The sequence below is a fragment of the Peromyscus eremicus genome, chromosome 18 (assembly GCF_949786415.1).
Source record: "Peromyscus eremicus chromosome 18, PerEre_H2_v1, whole genome shotgun sequence".
Classification (NCBI taxonomy): Eukaryota; Metazoa; Chordata; class Mammalia; order Rodentia; family Cricetidae; genus Peromyscus; species Peromyscus eremicus.
The window spans coordinates 44,208,799-44,227,666 of record NC_081434.1 but is presented as its reverse complement, the minus strand read 5'-3'; positions in this window follow the sequence as shown (position 1 = coordinate 44,227,666).

Here is an 18,868-nt window from a genome sequence, read left to right as displayed (position 1 = left end):
TCCTCTACGTGCCCTGGGAGTCCTGGTATATATACACTTACAAGCAGTATTCCCTAGCAGTGCAAAGCTAGGCTTCCAGGGTCAAACGGAGGGGTGATAAGAATCACATAGGGAGGCAATAACCGTTAATTATCATTTACAAGCCAAAGGGAAGTGACCAATGAGGAAATGAATTAACTAAAGGCTAAATTCAGGTAATATCTAAGAAGAGGGCTCTTATGTGCTCAACTATAATCTTAAACGTGATTGGTAGAAAATGTTAAGAATCTATAAGTTGCCAGGTCAATGGGAGAAAATAAAACTGTCTTCTTTTTTCCTGTGGCTCCTATCTGTCCAAGCTATCTGCCGTTTTTCTGCAGGGTGGGGAAAAGTGTACTCAGTCGCTAGGCAACCTGTGTACAGCTAGATGCCTCTGGTGATAGTTAAAGGGAGATCTGGAACTAGAGGTAAGGTTTGGGAAAGGAGGAAGTAAAGCTTAATTGGCACATCTGCCAGGCCTTCTCAAACAGGTAGCCTGGATGGTTAAGTCTGTTCTTAGAGAATATAGAGATACCTCTGATAAAGTATTCTCCTCCATCTGGGGATGGACCTGGCCGGATGCTGCCAATGACGATAATTACAGGGAGGCTTGAACTGGGGTTCTGGCTGAGCATAGCTGTCAATGCAGAAGGTTATCCAAATATTCCTAGAAGTGGTTAGGTAAGGAGTTAGCAGTCTATAAAGTTAGTAAGGCTGTAAGAAAGGAGGGTTCCGAGCTAAATTGTGTAAAGCTATTACTGAACATCCACCTGACCTAGGTGGTGTCTCCTTGTGGAATTTGTCTTAAATCAGGAGGCTTGCATGTGGACTGTTGTTACTGCTAGTCCTTGAAAGTGGCCAAGGGAGATAACTGATTCCAGAGAAAGCCTTTCCTGAGGCTGTTCTCCAAATACCTGGAATGTGTATGTCCAGAGAGTGATCAGTCCACACTGTTAGCCCTTCTTAGGGAAAAGTCAATTGGGAAAACTATGAAGGCACACATGATTTTCATAACAGAAGACAGCTGATATATAACAAGCCAAATAACATCAAAAGCTCCCTGCGATTTGGCTTCCTCTGGAGGAAATCCCTGATTCCTCCAGGTAGTGAGGAACTACCTGGTTATGGTATAACTATATGGTTAGTTGCCATAACCAGCTGAGTTCTAATGATATATTCCTGTGGCCTGCAGCATGTGTATGTATGTGATAATGTATGTGTGTGATGTGTATGTTGTGTTTATTTAGTGTGTGTATGTGTGTGTGATAATGTATGTGTGTGATGTGTATGTGGTGTTTATGTATGTGTGTGTATGTGTGTGTGAGAATGTATGTGTGTGATGTGTATGTGGTGTTTATGTAGTGTGTGTGATAATGTATGTGTGTGATGTGTATGTGGTGTTTATTTAGTGTGTGTATGTGTGTGATGTGTATGTGGTGTTTATGTACTGTGTGTGATAATGTATGTGTGTGATGTGTATGTGGTGTTTCTGCTCTGTCAGGTGACAGTCTTCATTTTCCCTGGCTGAGACATGAACGAAATCTGGGGACATCTCCAGGATGCTGGATGTTTCTGTTCCTCCTTGTGGAGGCTGCACACAAGCTCCACCCAGCTCCCCTGCTGGAGGAAAGGGAAGAACAAACACAAATCAATCTCTTCGCGTATTACCCTGCTCGGTTAGTTCATCCTTACCCACTAGTGATTTTCTCTTTTGCAGCCCAGAGAGGTTAATTGACTTAGCATATCCTATGCATTCATTCAAATGACACTAATTTACAGCTGTGATGTGCTGTGCAATCTGCTTGCTGGCTAATGGAGATGCAGCCATGTGATACACTGCAGCATTGCTCAGAAATGTTCAGATTTGTATCTTCACCCTACACGTGTGATTTTTCAGTAGCTCCAATGAGGATCAAAGCATGCCTTATCAGCACCTGGAGCCTGAGCTTGGCCTCATGGCCTACTTTATTGATAGACATGGGCAGAGGGGACTGTGGGCCAGTTCCAAGACTAGACTTTGAGGGACTTGCCTTCTGCTGTTTCTTGTGCCTTTTTCATGGATATAAGAACAGCTTGGAGTTAGATTCAGAGAAGTTAAATTAGCAATGATGTTTAAATTATGTAGGTTCTCAGATACGCTATGATGCTTGCACACTTTCTAGGTCAATGAAGACCCAGTGAATCTATGGACATGCTAGTGAGAATATATAGTTGTTATTGTAAATTACTGACTTTAGAGACTGTTTATCATGCAGCATTAACTGACTGATATACAGTAACTAAGGAATACATGAATTCTGGGGTGGAGGGATGGCTCAGAGGTTAAGAGCATTTGTTACATGATCACGAAGATCAGATTTTTGGATTCCAGCACTCACATAACAAACTGGGTGCCCTGAAAGCCTGTAACCCCATCTCTAAAAGGAGACAGAGACAGAAGTATCACTGTGGCTATGTGGATTCCAATTTAGCTGAGAAAATGCTAGTCCCTGATTCAGGCAGAGACTCTATCTCAAAAGAACAGGTGAAAAGTGATGAAGAGGACACCTGACACCATCTTCCTGGCCTTTCTCTCTGTGCATTCACAGGCACATACAGCTGCACACATATGTGTGTGTTCACAGCTACCTAGATGATGGATGGATGGATAAATGGATGGATGGATGGATGGATGGATGGATGGATGGATGGATGGGTGGATGGATGAATCGATCAACACATAGATAGATAGAAAACTGTGAGTTCTGCTTGACTACAGAGTTTCCAGTCTGGGGGATGTAGGAGGATGTAAAACCAGCAATTATTTAATTGCAGGCAATATTTAAACATGCAGTTGTGAGGAGTGTGAGGAAGGAGAATACATGAGAAGCCAGAGTATGGGAGAGGATGTATAGGAACACTAGCCAAGTCTACTGTGTGGAACTAGGTTGGAAGAGAGGGAATGACTCAGGAAAAAAGTAACACTGATGTTTCCTCCCCATGGTGACTACACTCCAAACTCCATCCCCTTAATGTCACTTTTATGTGGACCTTGTAAAACATTCGATTTATCAGTCAAAGTACACAAGTAGGCATTTATGATGTGCATAGTCTATAGTAAGACTTCAGAAATTCTGGAAGCATAAAATTCAACACCACGTCAAGCCAGGGATTGGGGGAAAGCATCATGCAAGCATAATGCCAATTAACTGACAGCTTGAAGGGGCAGAGTACCAGTCTGAGAGTGTCCTGGAGAAACCTTGATAGACTGGTGTGGTATGTGTTACAGGGGCCAGCTTCTGCCTTTGTCTCTCTTAGAACAAGCAGTGGTAACCACTTTGGAGACGTTAACAGATTCAAGAGTTAAGAACCTCTTCAGGCAAAGTCCTATGGGGCTCTGCCAACAGGAATTCTCCACATGCAAATGGGAGTGGGCATGTCACATCCATTAACAATATATGGACCAAGAAGTGTGGAAAGAACTAAGTGTGTTGCACACCTATAATCCCGGAACTCAGGAGTGCTGAGACAGGAGATTATAATTTACAGGCCAGCCTAGGCTACAAAGTAAGACTTTATCTGCGGGGATGGGGTGGGAGGTGTGGATGAAGAACTCTATAGAACAGTGGGAAAAGGTGGACATCAGTGCCAGGCTGGGATAGGCCTTACATTAGATAAGTGCCATGGCTTCTCTGGACCTCTCTCCCTCCACCTGAACATAGGACATGCCTCATGGCAGAGGCTGCTAGAGTTCACCAAGGTGTAGATCTCCTTCCCCTTCTGGACATAGTTACCTGTATCTGCAGTTAGGCATGACCACACAACTGATTTGGCCTTTGAACTCAGCGGAAGTGATGTTTTTTTCAGTCCTGGTTGATAAAGTTCTTCCATGGGTGATTTTGTTCTTTTTCCTCATTTGCCACCTGCAGACAGGAATCCTGGGATCCTAGAGGATGTTGGTAGATCCTGAGTCTATACATGACTGCCTGGAACCAACTTCCCATCCCTCTCCAGTTCACTTGGCCCTGTGACTTGAACAAGAAACAAACTCTTGTCGGGTTAAATCCCTGGGACCTTGGGCTTGTCTTGTCACAGATGTTAACTTACCCTAATTAATGAAATGATATTCTTTTCAGTACTGTTGTGAGAATCCCACAAGCCCATGAAAACCTCTAGTATAGGCACTAGGTACACAGCCACAGCTGAAGATCATTAGCAAGTCCTGTAAGAAGGGTGCTAAAGAGGCCAAAGAAATGGCTTAGTCAGTGAAGTACTCGCTGTGCAAGCAAGAACACTGGAGTTTGCATCCCCAGTTCCCATGCAAAAAGTCAGGTTTGGTGGTTCTTACCTGTAATCCCAATCCTAGTGTGGTATTTGCTCCGCCCATGACTTTGGGCTATAGGGCCCAAAGGAGGTGGTATTTTCTGCTGTTGTATGTGACCTCTTATAAGGGAAGGGAGAAGGGTCACATGTCCCTTCTCCCTGCTTCTGCCTGAGAGGTGGATTCGCTCCTGGTCAGATCAGAGGACAACTTCAGCTGTCTACTCCATTCTGTATTCGTGAGTGCATTTTCTCAATTTATATCTTAATAAATTCTGTTACCCATTTAATAGACTCATGTGGATTGATCTTAATTATTGGCGCCCAACATGGGGCACGAACCTATGCTCCTGAGATTAAGAATCTCATTTTCAGGGGCTCTTTGGAGCCCACTACTTATGATGGGACACCTTGTGCAGCCTTGAGGCGGGGGGAAGGGCTTGGACTTGCCTCTACTGGATGTGCCTCCCCCTAGGAGGCTTTGCCTTCTTGTGGGTGGGAATGGGGAGGGGAGGCTAGGGGAGAGGATGGGGGGGCAGGAGGAGGGAAGAGAGGATCTTTGATTAATGTGTAAAATGAATGAAAAAAATTTTCTTAATAAAAAAGAAAAAGATATGAAACAAAAAAGAATCACAAGCAAGATAGCATTAAAGATGGAAAAATTTTATGATCATAAAAAAAAAGAGTCTCATGCTCTACCAACTGAGCTAGCCTGGCCCAGCTCCATCCTGGAGAGTAGACAGGAGTATCCTTTGGGGACTTGTTAATTAGTCAGTCCAGCAGAATGGATAAGTTCTATGTCCAACTGGGAACCCTGTCTCACTCAGTAAAATGCTTGCTGCTCAGACATGAGGACCTAAGTCTGTATCCCCAGCATCCATGTAAAAGATGGGCTCCATGGTGCACACCTGTAACTCTAGTGATGGGAAGATGGAGACAGAAAGGTCCTTGGAGCTCACTGGAAATAGTCAACCAGTGAGTTCTGAGTTCAGTGAGAGATCCTGTCCACAACAACAAACCAGTGTGGAACACAGTGAAGGAGAACACCTGTGGACCTCTCACCTCCACAGACCAATGCATACACATGTGGAACACACACATATACAACCTTTTGTATCCACACACATATGTATCAAATCATATACATATACACACATGTACACACACACACACACACACACACACACACACACACACACACACACAGAGGTCAGGAGTGATTGAAAAGATTCCTAGCATCATGATGAACACACACACACACACACACACACACACACACACACACACGAACACACACATGCAAACACAAATGCAATGCTGTTAAAGAATGAGCTGACGTTCCAGTGGTGGAAGGTGGGTCTTTCCTTCCCTCCCTTCAGTTCCTTGAGGCAGGGCCTTGCTGGCTGCCAAGACCACATGTTTGGGAGGATGGGACACCTGGTCTGGAGTTCGTGGTCTGGAGTTCCCTGATGGCTGCCAGGAGAGCAGCAGAATGACTGTTAGATCCTTTGGGGATCTGAGAGGCACCTCAGGGGTGGATGCTCACAGGAGGAAGCATTGCAGTTCCTCCACACTACAGACCAGCTGACAGCTGCCGTCTCCAGGAAGCTCTGCCGTGTCCCCTGTTAACAATGTTCTGATGCTGGAAATGAGGAGCTCACATAGCAAAGCCATGGGTACCCCCCAATCAGCCGGCAGCCAGTATTAGGTACACTGCAGGGTACTTTAGTTTTCTGGGGCCTACCCTGTTTGTCTGGGCCTGTTGTATCCAAGAAGTCAATTAGCCACATTTCCATACAAACAGGGCATAACAACCCTCTCCACCCAGAGTTTGCCAGCTGGGAGCCCTGTTGCTAAAAGTTGACCAGGTTGTCAGCATTTTAAAAATTGAAAGATATCTACAGAACCGGGATTACTGGAGAGCCAAGAAACAATGTGGAGGCCGACGCTCCTGAGCTGTGAGTGGAGAACCTGGGAGAAGGGGTGGCAGGGGAAGGGAGAGTAAGAACCCAGGACCTTTGTGTTCTGGGGATGCAGTGTAGAGGTGGGGCTTTGAGAACCAAGAGAGGAAGCCCAGGCAGAGGCTCCCAGGAAACAAGAGGGGTGACAACTACCATGAATCAGCCCCATTCACCGGACCCACCTGGATGAGCAGCCCAGGGACTCTGACAATTAGGACATGTCGTGGCTGATGCTTTGTACTGGGTGAGCGATGCTGGCTCTCTGTCCCACAGATGACACTAGCAGGACAGTGTCTTAGCTTCTGGCTTTCCCTTTCAATCTATCGCCTGAAAAATGATTGACAACCAACTGTCATGTTCCAGGTAAAAGGCGGCAGTCCTCTGTGACAGATCGAGCTTGCCAGCAGCAATGCAACTCAATGCAAGGCCCTAAGCCTGTCTTTGTCTCTGTCCCCTAAGGTGCACTGTTAGGAGATGGTTTAATTTCCTTTGCATTAGGCTGTGTTCTCTGTACATGCGAAGGTGGAGGATTGTCAGTACACATTGCAGGGAAAGTTTAACATTGGCCGAGTGTTTCCTGATTTGATCCTTCTAATAACCCCTGCTGGGTAGACATGATCCTTAAATTCACTGTATGAATAAAGAAACTGAGGTTCAGAGAGGACATGGCTTATATAAGTATGGACATAGTGAGGCCTGGGGAGGTGGCTCACTTGGTAAAATGTTTGCTGCCTAAATGCAAGGACTGAGTTTTCTCCCCAGCTCTCATATAAAAAACTGGGCACAGCAGTGAGTAGCGGTCACCCTAGGGCTGGCTGCAGAGACAGGCAGATACATGACACTTGGTGGCCTCACAGTCTAGCCAGGTTGAGAGCTACAAGGGAGTGAACCTGTCTCAAAAGATGAGGTGGAGAGTGGCTAACAAGACATCTGACATAGACCCAAGGTCTCTATATGCATGCCTGCGTAAGTGCATGTGCACGTGTACACACACACACACACACACACACACACACACCCCACAAAGTATTAACATAGATAATAAATAGCAGACACACACCACACACCAAATGTGCTGGCTAACTTTATGTCAACTTGACACAAGCTAAAGTCATCTGAGAGGAGGGAACCTCAACTGAGAAGATGCCTCTATAAGATTGGGCTGTAGGCAAGCCTGTAGGGCATTTTCTTAATTAGTGGTAGATGAGGGAGGGCCCAGAACATTGTAGGTGGCTCCATCCCTGGGCTGGTGGTCCTGGGTTCTACAAGAAAGCAGCTGAGCAAGCCATGGGGACCAAGCCAGTAAGCAGCTTCCCTCCATGGCCTCTGCATTAGCTCCTGTCTCCAGGTTCCTGTCCTGTCTGAGTTCTTGCCCTCAGTGCTTTTGATGATGAACTGTTATATGGAACTGTGTGTGAAATAAGCCTTTTCCTCCCTAAGTTTCTGTTGGTCATGGTGTTTCATCGCAGCAGCAGTAACCGTAACTAAGACACAAAATACTGACAGATGATGAAGAGCAGATCAGTCTAGGTATGTAGAGTCCATACCAAAGGAACTAATGCATCCCAAACACCATCTGGGCTCTTTAATTTTGAGGTTAGAAGAGTTTAGATTTGAACAGTTTGAGTTTGAGACATAAATCAGTTATCTACATTGCTACTATAAGGCTGTGTAATAACTAACCATGAAACCTCAATGACATATAACCATAAATATTTAGCTCACCAGCCTGCCTGGTTCAGCCGCTCTGGGCTGAGCTGGGCTCACTCACATGGCTGTGGTCAGCTGGACTTCAGCTGGTAGGCTCTGCTGATCTGGCCAGACTCACTCACACATGACATCACTGGTTATTGGTGGAGCCGTGATGGCCTTGAATGAGATGACTGGCTCTTCATTCTGGTGGATGCCTTCCTTCTACTGAGACGGAGAGGTTTGGGAGGTGATGTGGAATGAGCAATGCAAGCAAGCACTTCACTGAGTCTCCACTTGAATTCCACCCCTGGTGGGCCTTTGGTTAAAGTAGATCACGTACCCAGCCCAGATTCCAGGTGACCTCAGTCCTGACAGAAATGAGAAAGCCACGTGGCAAAGGGTGTGGATGTGGAGAGGGGAGAAGAAGAAGAGCCAAGATGGCAGTCGTTCTAACTCTAAGAAAGCAACCAAATGGAAACTTTCCCCTGTCTACCAATTCACTGCTCGTTAAAACACAATAAGAAAGCAATACTTTGAGGAAACAGCTCACTGACTGAAATCACTCACCAAGGAAGCCTGAAGACCTGCGTTTGATCCTTGGATCCTATAGTAGATGAAGAGAACTGACTCCTCAGACTTCTCCTCTGACTTCCACATGTACACACTGTGGTGCGCGCATGCACACACACACACACACACACACACACACACACACACACACACACGCATATACACACTTCATGCATACATAAACACACCAGTAATATATATATTTTTTTAAAGAAAGCAATACTGTGGAAGGTTAGTGGCATCCAGAGTAAAATCACTGCAAAGCCATCCATTTCTGGTCCCAGACAACTCCTTCAACCTCAACTTGAACCCCTTCCCAGCCACGCTGGCCAAACACCCTGTCTCAGGACTTGGCATATTCATTTCCCTTTACTTAGGAAGCTTGCCACGCCTACTCTGACTCTGTTTGAAGTCCTCCTCTCCCTTCCCCACGCTCCTCCTCTCCCTCCTCCTCCTCTAAGGCAGCAAGCAACAGCTTAGCCACACACAATTGACAATGAATCCATGAGCACCCCACAGGACCTCGTTTAGACAACTTCAATATGGCCAGATCTCTGAAGTACACCCATTTTGGTCCCACCTGACATTTGGGAAAACAGGAGAGTGACGTTCTGATGAGGTCATTTCCTTATGAAGGTTTTAATGTAGACTTGTTACCTTTTCCATCGCTGTTACAAATACCGGAGAGAGTTTAAGTCAGGAAAGACTTTGATCCACAGCACCAAAGGTCTCAGTCCGTGCTTGGCTGTGTCCATTGCTTTTAGGCCTGTAGAAAGCAGAGATCCCACAGAGGAAGGTGGAGTGGAGCAGAGATGCTCACCGTGTGAGAAGCAGGAAACAAAGAGGAGTCACAGAGGAAGGAGTGAAGGCCAAGAAATGCCCTTCAAAGACATGTTCTGGCTTCAGCAGAACCACCGCTTCCCAAGAATCTATCCACAATTTAAACCCATCAATAGTTTAAAACCTTGATTAAGTTAAAAAACTCATGATCTAATTGTCTCTAAAAATCCCCTCACAGACATATGCTTTCGTAATCTCCTAGGTATGTCTGGATCTGATCCACTCTATAAGGTTAATCATAACTAATTCATGCATGTACAGATACATATGTCACCATCACTACACATGCCTCCATCTACACGCAGTCAGTACAAGTGAAAGGACGAAGATGGTGCTTCAGTTGACTTCCTGTAGGCTATCCTTCATTGCTGTCACTAATAAACTGGGGTCACCTGGACTCTGCATCTTACTTGGCCTGCATGCTGTGGTAGCAGATGTGATCTAGCCAGTTGGGAGGTGCAGATAAGAAGCAAGAGAGTGATGCTATCATGGAAGTCCCACAAACAATGACCCAGAGGCCCAGTCAGATTCACTTCCTGTTTTATTTTATTCCATTTGGTTTGGTTCTGTTTTGAGATGGGGATCTCAGGACAACCTGAGATTCACAATGTAGCTGAAAATGACCTTGACCTTCTTATCCTCCTGCCTCCAGCTGCCCGGTGCCAGGGTTAAAGTGGCACACCATCGTGCCTGATTTACCTGTTGCTGAAGACCAAACTCCATGCTTTGAATGTACTGGACTGGGACTCTTGCAACCGAGCCACACCCTCAGCCAACTGGATGTTTTTATAAGTACAATTTTGTTGGCACGTAGCTGCTCTTCCTCACTTACGTACTGTCTGCTTTGTGCTCTGGTAGCAGAGTAGAATAGTTTCAACAGACACTGTTTGTTCACACAGCTTCAAATGGTACCTGTCCTTTTATTTTATTTTATTTTTTAGTGGGGGTATTACAAGAGTCTTGAAGAAGAGGAAAATGATGCAAGAAAAGGCTGGCTTCAGATTCAAAATATTGGGATTTTATTCTGGCCTCATAATTCTGTAGCTCTGTGCGGTTATCAGTGTACTCGACTTTCCCGAGCCCCGATTTCCTCACCTGTAACTGGGGATGATCATTTTAGCACAAATTTGCTAGATGAAGTGAAGCTCTCCTTGGCGTGCTGGAGCGGCGCCTGCCATAAAAGCATGATCGGTATATGTCATGGGCTATTATTAGTTGACAGCCACAAAGAGACCAATTTGGGGGTTAAAATATTATGTCAGCTCAGGCCCCAGTGTTTCGCGTGTGGTGAGAAGCCCTGTGGTTTGGTGCCAGCACTTGGTGAGGTTCTCATTGTTGATTTCTGCAGGGATCCCAGCCTGGACAGTCCAGAGTGGTTTTGATGTGGTTCAATACTATTTTCTCTCCAGGAATGTGGATGTACCGCATGACCAAAGCTGAGGGCATATCTTCTCCAATACCTCACCATCTCTTTCTAGAAGCAAATGAATTCTCTTACTCAACTATTTGTTTTCCTCCATGTTCTTGGAATTGTTAGGGTTTCTGTCATGCTCAGTGGTGATCTAGAAGCCGATCATGTCCTACACAGTGATAGGTTCTAGAGCACAGTAGAGGGGCTGTACCCCTGGGCGGAACTGTTACACTCCCTGCAGAACAGCAGCTGAGAGGCTCCTCCTTGTGGACACAGCGGGGACCCAGGGGAGTGGGGACCTCATGATTAGCATCAATAACAATTTCTCCTGGGCCAGGTTCAAACTCCACCCACCTGGAGGACCTTCATCTTCAGACTAGGGAGAACAAAGGCCTCTAGTGGAGGCAGCGGTGACTGATGGGAAGGTGATGATGACGTCTATCAGTCTTCTCTTCTCATCTCACTCCTCAACAAAGTTCTCCGGCAGATGGCCATGAAGCACCTCCATCTTTGCTACCCCTGTAGTAGACATGGTTGATCTCTATAAAAGCTCTTTCTTGACCCCAAGATCCCTGTAATCTTTGCAGTAGAAAGGAGAATGAACTCCACCACTGTTCAAGTCTCAGCATTGGTGATGACTTTGCCCTGTTATGAAGCCAACAAAATGACTCCATTCAGGTCTTATTCCTCCAGTTATTTGCTTGCACTTGGGGCTGGGCTGCTGTGTGTGGGTCTTGGTGTCCTGAATCAGTTCCAATCAACTGCAGGTTGCCTATTTAACACCCTCCACCCCACCCCACCCCCACAGTGTTTCAATTGGATGCTACGTTCCTTCATGTTCTGCTTGGTAAATAAGGTTGCTAAGTACTCCGATTCTTTTGGATGGGAAGGACGTAGTTAACATTAACTATGCATGAGCTGTCGTGGATTGAATAAATCATTTGAGGAGCAATGTCATATCCTTTCAGCAGTCGGAAGCCGATGGAATACTTTGTGTCGTGTGACCTTGGCTATTGCAGTGGCCTCCTAACTTGTTGATTTTCACTGTTTTCCCACCCTCATTCTTTATTTCCTATTCTTTTTCCATGTATATATACACACGTGTGTGTGTGTGTGTGTGTGTGTGTGTGTGTGTGTGTGTGTGTGTATAAAATCTCCAAAGCCATTCTGTTACAATGCAATTCCTATCAGGTCACTGTGCTCAAAGTCTTCCCAAAGCTAGCCAATTACTTCTAGAAAATGCCAAAGCCTTTATACTGATCTAAAAGACATTGGTCTTAGTCCATTTTCTTTTGAAATGACAAAAATGTCCAATTCTGGATAACTTAAGGAAAAGAGGTTATTTAGCTCTAACTGAAAAAACCTCAATAGCATGGCACTGATTCTGGTGAGGGCCTTTCTGGCCATGGCACATGGTGTCATGGTAAGAATTGTGTGCAAACGGAGTGTGTGGCAAGACAAAACACCAGAGGAGTCAGGGAGGGGCCAGGCTTGCTCCTTTGTAACAACCTTCTCATGAGTACTAACCAGTCCCCACCAAGCGTCCTTGCATTAATGAATTGATTACTTTGCATTAAGCTTCTTAAAGGTTCTACACCACTCTTCAGTGCTGGCACACCAGGGCTCAAAATCCAAAGCTTAGCAGATCTCCAGACTGTGGCCCCTCAGCCAAGTCCCCCTAAATATTGACTATTGTCTTATTATGGAAGCCTTTTGATCCCTGCCTTCCATGATCCTCTCCTCCCCATTCCCTGCTGTCGCCTTTCAGACCCCGTCTCATCCTTCCTTACGTCACATGAGACTGTTCCGCATCCCTTTACATCATTACCCATCCTCCCACCTGGCCTGGATGCTCGCTCGCTGGTCTTCCCCTCGTGACTTCCTCCCTTGCTCTCCTCTCACCAGAGCTGATCCTGATTCCTCCCTTTACATTGCACCCCACTCCCTTAGACAGCGTCTGTGCCCCCCACACCCCGTGGTTTATGCCTCCCCCTTTCAGTAACACAAAATATGTTTACTATCTTATTTCTGTTCTTCTACCTCCAAAGTAATTTACTTGTTTTTTTGTTATTCTCGGCTATATCCTCACCGTGGGAAATAGTGCCTTGCTCATAGGAGAGTCTGGGTAAATGTTGATCAGACCAATATTACATCAAATGTTTAGAATTTCCTGTACAACTGAAAGGTTAAACAACAGTGGCTTATCAGGGGCAGGTCCAGTGGGCTTCCCCATGCCCCCAGGCTCCTGCTTCCTCCAGTTTTCCAATAGATGTTTCTCTTTCTCCCTGATGAGTTCCTGTAAGCACATGAGGTTCACTTCACCTCTGGCTTTTCTTTTTTTTTAAATCGTTTATTTATTTTTCATGTGCATTGGTGTTTTGTTTTGCCTGTGAAAGGGTGTTGGGTCTCCTAGGTCTGTACTTACAGACGGTTGTGAGCCACCATGTGTATTAGGATTTGAACCTAGGTCTTCTGCAAGAGCAGCCAGTGCTCTTAACCGTGGAGCCATGTCTCCAGTCCCCACCTCTGGCCTTTCTATTGTAGGAAGTGTCTGAGAAGACAGAGGTCCCACCTTGAGTCACAAGGCCACTCAGTCCGAGGAGACATTAGGAAATAGATCTTATAGTAACATGTTGTTCTACTCTTAAGAAACTCGAAATCTCTCAGTAGAGAACAAAAGAAATGACCCCTGGGCAGTTGACTTATAGCATCAGCCTCATCTGGCCTCCAGTTTTGTTCTCAGCAAGAAGTGTAGAGGTAGGACTCTGGAAACTCACAGGATTATGGGAATTCAGGATTATGGAAAAGCACAAAAAGACAGGACTCCTAGATGTTAACAATGACCAGGCTAGTTATATCCTCTGTGATATAACTCAGTTCCCTGGGTGGGCTTCACTTCTCACAAGGTTCGAGCACCTCATGACCAATTCTTAGCAGCTAGCAATGTACACAGCCCATGGGACATGCCAGGCAATGGTTTCCATTGGAAGTAATAGATGAGATGTAGTGGATTCTGGGGAACTTGTATACACAGATAACTATATGTTCTGTTGATTACACGCTTGCTGTAGCTTACCATCTTAACCACACAACATCTATTCACTTCCTCAGTCCTTCCTGTGAAACTATGAATGGTGGCCGTAAGGCAGCAAGGAATTAATAAGCGCCCATTCGCAGAATTACAGAAACTTCAAGGAGCTAAGAATCAGACCAAGACTTGAACTCTTGGCCACTGACTCCAAAGCCTACATGCCCTTGATGACATTCATGTATTTAGGTATTCAACCAATCAGTACTTAGTGCTTACCATGTTCCGGGCACTGGAATGTATTACTGTGCTGAGAAAGTATCATTTAAACCAAGACTTTGGTTTTGGTGAGTGAGGAGGAGCACAGAGAACTCAAAATGTATACCCCTCCTCCCCCGTTTTTATGCACATGTTTCTTTTCTTCTGAAAGCTGCTAGGTGAGGAACACACATGTGTCTTCACCGTTGCGTGTTTATTTTAATTTTCAGTACCAGCTTCATTTGTATGCATATCATTTGTCTAATGAGATTGCAAATTACTTGAGATTAGGAGTATCTCTTTTTCATTATTGAGTTCCAATATTAAACATGGCTGCACTGCCTGTGGTTAGGAGTGTAATGAGCACACTGGGAACAGTGGATTCCCGTTGGATGAAACAGAATTAATATTAGGAGGGTTTTTGGGGTCGTAAGCAGCAGAATTCCACCTTGTGTGACTTGAGCAAGAGAGGGACTTACTGGCAGGAGAGAGCTACAGCCAACTTTGTAAAAAGGAACCAAGAGAGCTGACCCAGCAGAAGCACACCCCAGGCCATGGCTGTAAGCTGCTGCTACTGTCTGCACACCCCGGTGCACCCAGTCTGCACTCTCGGGCACTCGGAGCTGATGCTCACTGCAGTACTACTGTATGAGCTAGGTCATTCTGTGGGAGCAAACAGCTCCCGCATTACAAAGGCTTAGACGAGAGAGGCCGTTTCTCCCTCTCCTTGTGTCTCCCATCATCTCTCCTGTCCTCAGAGTTGCTAAGGGGCCTAAACTCCAACTCCGTTGGATGGTCCATAATCCTGGAAGTCGGAAGAAAAAGCAGCCCAGGCTATACACACTAGCTCTTAAGGTTTCTGATCCAACACACACTTTGTTTTCCTTCCACTTCACTAACTGCTGGGGCACCGAATTCTACTAAGCACTCCAAAAGAGAAGCGTGTGATCTTTGGTGTCTCCGAGCCTGCAGTACCACCCCCACCCTGAATACGTGCTCCCTGCATCTGCATTTCATGTCACTCGTTCCGAGCTCAGTCTTGGTGTCACCGTTCCATTGGCCTCACACAGGTCATTTTCGGTGATTCACCAAAAAGCACGTGAATGAGAACACGTGCTAATCAGCCAGGAGGCCACACGGATGACCAAATCCTTCCTCTTCCTTTCCACTTGACATCTGTGCTGGTGGTACACGCCTTTAATCCCCACACTCAGAGGCAGAGGCACATGGATCTCTGGGAGTTCAAGGCCAGCCTGATCTACAGAGTGAGATCCAGGACAGCCAGAACAGTTACACAGAGGAACCCTGTCTTGAAAACAAGCAAGCAAACAAACAAACAAACAGTTTAGTCTCCACTTGACATCTACCCTGCCATCAACAGCAGGTCTGTGTCAAAAGGTTTTATCTAAAAGGGCTGACCTGTCCAGACCCTGAACACACCTGAACTCACCAAAGAGCGCTGACCTCTGACCTCTTTAAGGGATGCTGCCAGACACTTTTAAACATAATTGTTTTCTTAACAAACATTTTGTTAAGACACATTACCAAAGGAACTGTGTCTTAATTATTCTTCTGCTACAAGGGAAACTTGTTATCTGGTTGGGGACTGTTCCCAGAAGAAGGAACCATAGCCTCCGGCAGACAGACATCCCAGTGCTCTCTCAAATGGGTCTCTGGAAATGAGATTTGAGGAGTCTACAGCTCAGCCAGCCCTCTTGTTTTGAAGTCTGTGGAATTCTGAGGTAGAGGTCCCATCTAAGCTGTGCTTACAAACTGAGATGATAAATGTTTGCTGTTTGAAAGCTTCACGTTTTGGAACAGTACTTTATATAGCAATAGGTAGTTAGTATCTTCTTTGTTTATTAAATAAATATGCAAGAGCACTCTGAGAGGCCCCTAGGGCATATAAGTGATCACGATAGAACTTAATTTGGGGGGCTGTAGAGACGGTTCAGTGGTTTAGAGCTACTATTCAGAGGACCTGAGTTCAGTACTCAGCACCCATGTAGGGCGGCTCACAACCACCTGTAACTCCAGCTCCATGGGGTATGACACCCTTTTCTGGCCTCCTCAGGCACTGCATTCACATCTGCACATGCACATGGAGACAGACGTACCCTGCCTCTTCCCACTCCCATAATGTCTTCATCTATCATGGTATCTCCTTCCCTGCTCTCCCACTCTGTCCCCGCTCCAGCTCCACCCTCCATTCCTTACCCTTCACCACCACCACCACCCCCAGCCCACTCATGCAGAGTCCATCCACTTCTACTTCACTGGGCTATCCATGTGTCCCTCCCAGGGTCCCTCCTTGTCAGCTAGCCTCTACGAAGCCATGGGCTGCAGTCTGGCCATCCCTTGCCCTACATCTAGTATCCACTTACGAATGAGTACATACCATGTTTGTCCTTCTGAATCTAGGTTACCTCACTCAGGATGATATTTTCTAGTTCCATCCATTTGCCTGTAAATTTCATGATATCATTGTATTTTACTGCTGAGTAGTACTCCATTGTGTATATGTGCCACATTTTCTTTATCCATTCTTCAGTTGAGGGGGCATCTAGGTTGTTTCCAGGTTCTGGCTATTACAAATAATGCTGCTATGAACATAGTTGAGCATGTGTCCTTGTGGTAAGATTGAGCATTCCTTGAGTATATGCCCAAGAGTGGTATAGCTGGGTCTTGAGGTAGATTGATTCCCAATTTTCTGAGAAACTGTCATACTGATTTCCAGAGTGGCTGTACAAGTTTGCATTCCCACCAACAGTGGAGTGTTCCCCTTGCTCCACATCCTCTCCAACATGTCTTCAGCATTTTTTATCTTAGCCATTCTGACAGGTGTAAGATGGTATCTCAGAGTCGTTTTGAAGTGCATTTCCCTGATGACTAAGGATGTTGAGCAATTCCTTAAATGTCTTTCATCCATTTGAAATTCTTCTGTTGAGAATTCTCTGTTAAGCTCTGTAGTCCATTTTTTTAATTGACTTGTTCAGTATTTTGATGTCTAGCTTTTTGAGTTCTTTATATATTTTGGAGATCAGCCCTCTGTCAAATGTGGGGTTGGTGAAGATCTTTTCCCATTCTGTAGGCTTTCATTTTGTCTTATTGACCGTGTCCTTTGCTCTACAAAAGCTTCTCAGTTTTAGGAGGTCCCATTTATTAATTGTTGCTCTCAGTGTCTGTGCTGCTGGTGTTATATTTAGGAAGTGATCTCCTGTACCAATGCATTCAAGACTACTTCCTACTTTCTCTTCTATCAAGTTCAGTGTAACTGGATTTATGTTGAGGTCTTTGATCCACTTGGACTTGAGTTTTGTGCATGGTGACAGATATGGATCTATTTACAATCTTCTACATGTTGACATCCAGTTATGCCAGCACCATTTGTTGAAGATGCTTTCTTTTTTCCATGGTACAGTTTGGGCTTCTTTGTCAAAAATCATATGTTCATAGGTGTGCGGATTAATGTCAGGGTCTTCAATTCGATTCCATTGGTCTACATGTCGGTTTTTATGCCAGTACCAAGCTGTTTTTATTACTGTAGCTCTATAGTAGAGCTTGAAGTCAGGGATCGTGATGCCTCCAGAGGTTGTTTTATTGTACAGGATTCTTTTAGCTTTCCTGGGTTTTTTGTTTTTCTAAATGAAGTTGAGTATTGTTCTTTCTAGATCTGTGAAGAATTGTGTTGGGATTTTGATGGAGATTGCATTGAATCTGTAGATTGCTTTTGGTAAGATTGTCATTTTTACTATGTTAATTCTACCCATCCATGAGCATGAGAGATCTTTCCATTTTCTGATATCTTCTTTGATTTCTTTCTTCAGAGACTTAAAGTTTTTATCATACAGGTCTTTCACTTGCTTAGTTAGAGTTACCCCCAAGGTATTTTATATTATTTGTGGCTATTGTAAAGGGTGATGTTTCTTTGATTTCTTTCTCAGCCCATTTATCATTTGTATATAGGAGGGCTACTGATTTTTTTGAGTTAATCTTGTATCCTGCCACCTTACTGAAGGAGTTTATCAGCTGTTAGGGGTTCCCTGTTAGAATTTTTGGGGTCACTTATGTATACTATCATATACATACATCTGCAAATAGGAAAAGTTTGACTTCTTCCTTTCCAATTTGTATCCCCTTGATCTCCTTTTGTTGTCTTATTGCTCTAGTTAGAACTTCAAGTACTATATTGAATAAGTATGGGGAGAGTGGACAGCCTTGTCTTGTTCCTGATTTTCTTGGAATTGCTTTTTGCAAAAACTTATTTGCATTCTTATGAAGTTAGTTAATAAAAAAAACATGTCTCCATGCTGCAGAAACTAACAGTGTGTGCATGTGTGTGTGTGTGTGTGTGTGTGTACAAGTGCTTACCACAGTGTCTGTGTGTGTGTACAAGTGCTTACCACAGTGTCTGTGTGTGTGTGTACAAGTGCTTGCCACAGTGTGCACATGTGTGTGAGTGTACAAGTGCTTACCACAGTGTGTATGTGTGTGTGTGTGTACAAGTGCTTACCACAGTGTCTGTGTGTGTGTGTGTGTGTGCATGTGTGTACAAGTGCTTACCACAGTGTCTGTGTGTGTGTGTGTACAAGTGCTTACCACAGTGTCTGTGTGTGTGAGTGTGTGTGTGAGTGTACAAGTGCTTGCCACAGTGTGTGTGTGTGTGTGTGTGTGTGTGTGTGTGTACAAGTGCTTGCCACAGTGTACATGTGGAGGTCGCAGAACAACTTGTGGGAGTCAGTTTTCTTCTTTTATCTGTGGATCCTGGGGACTAAACTCAAGTTGTCAGGC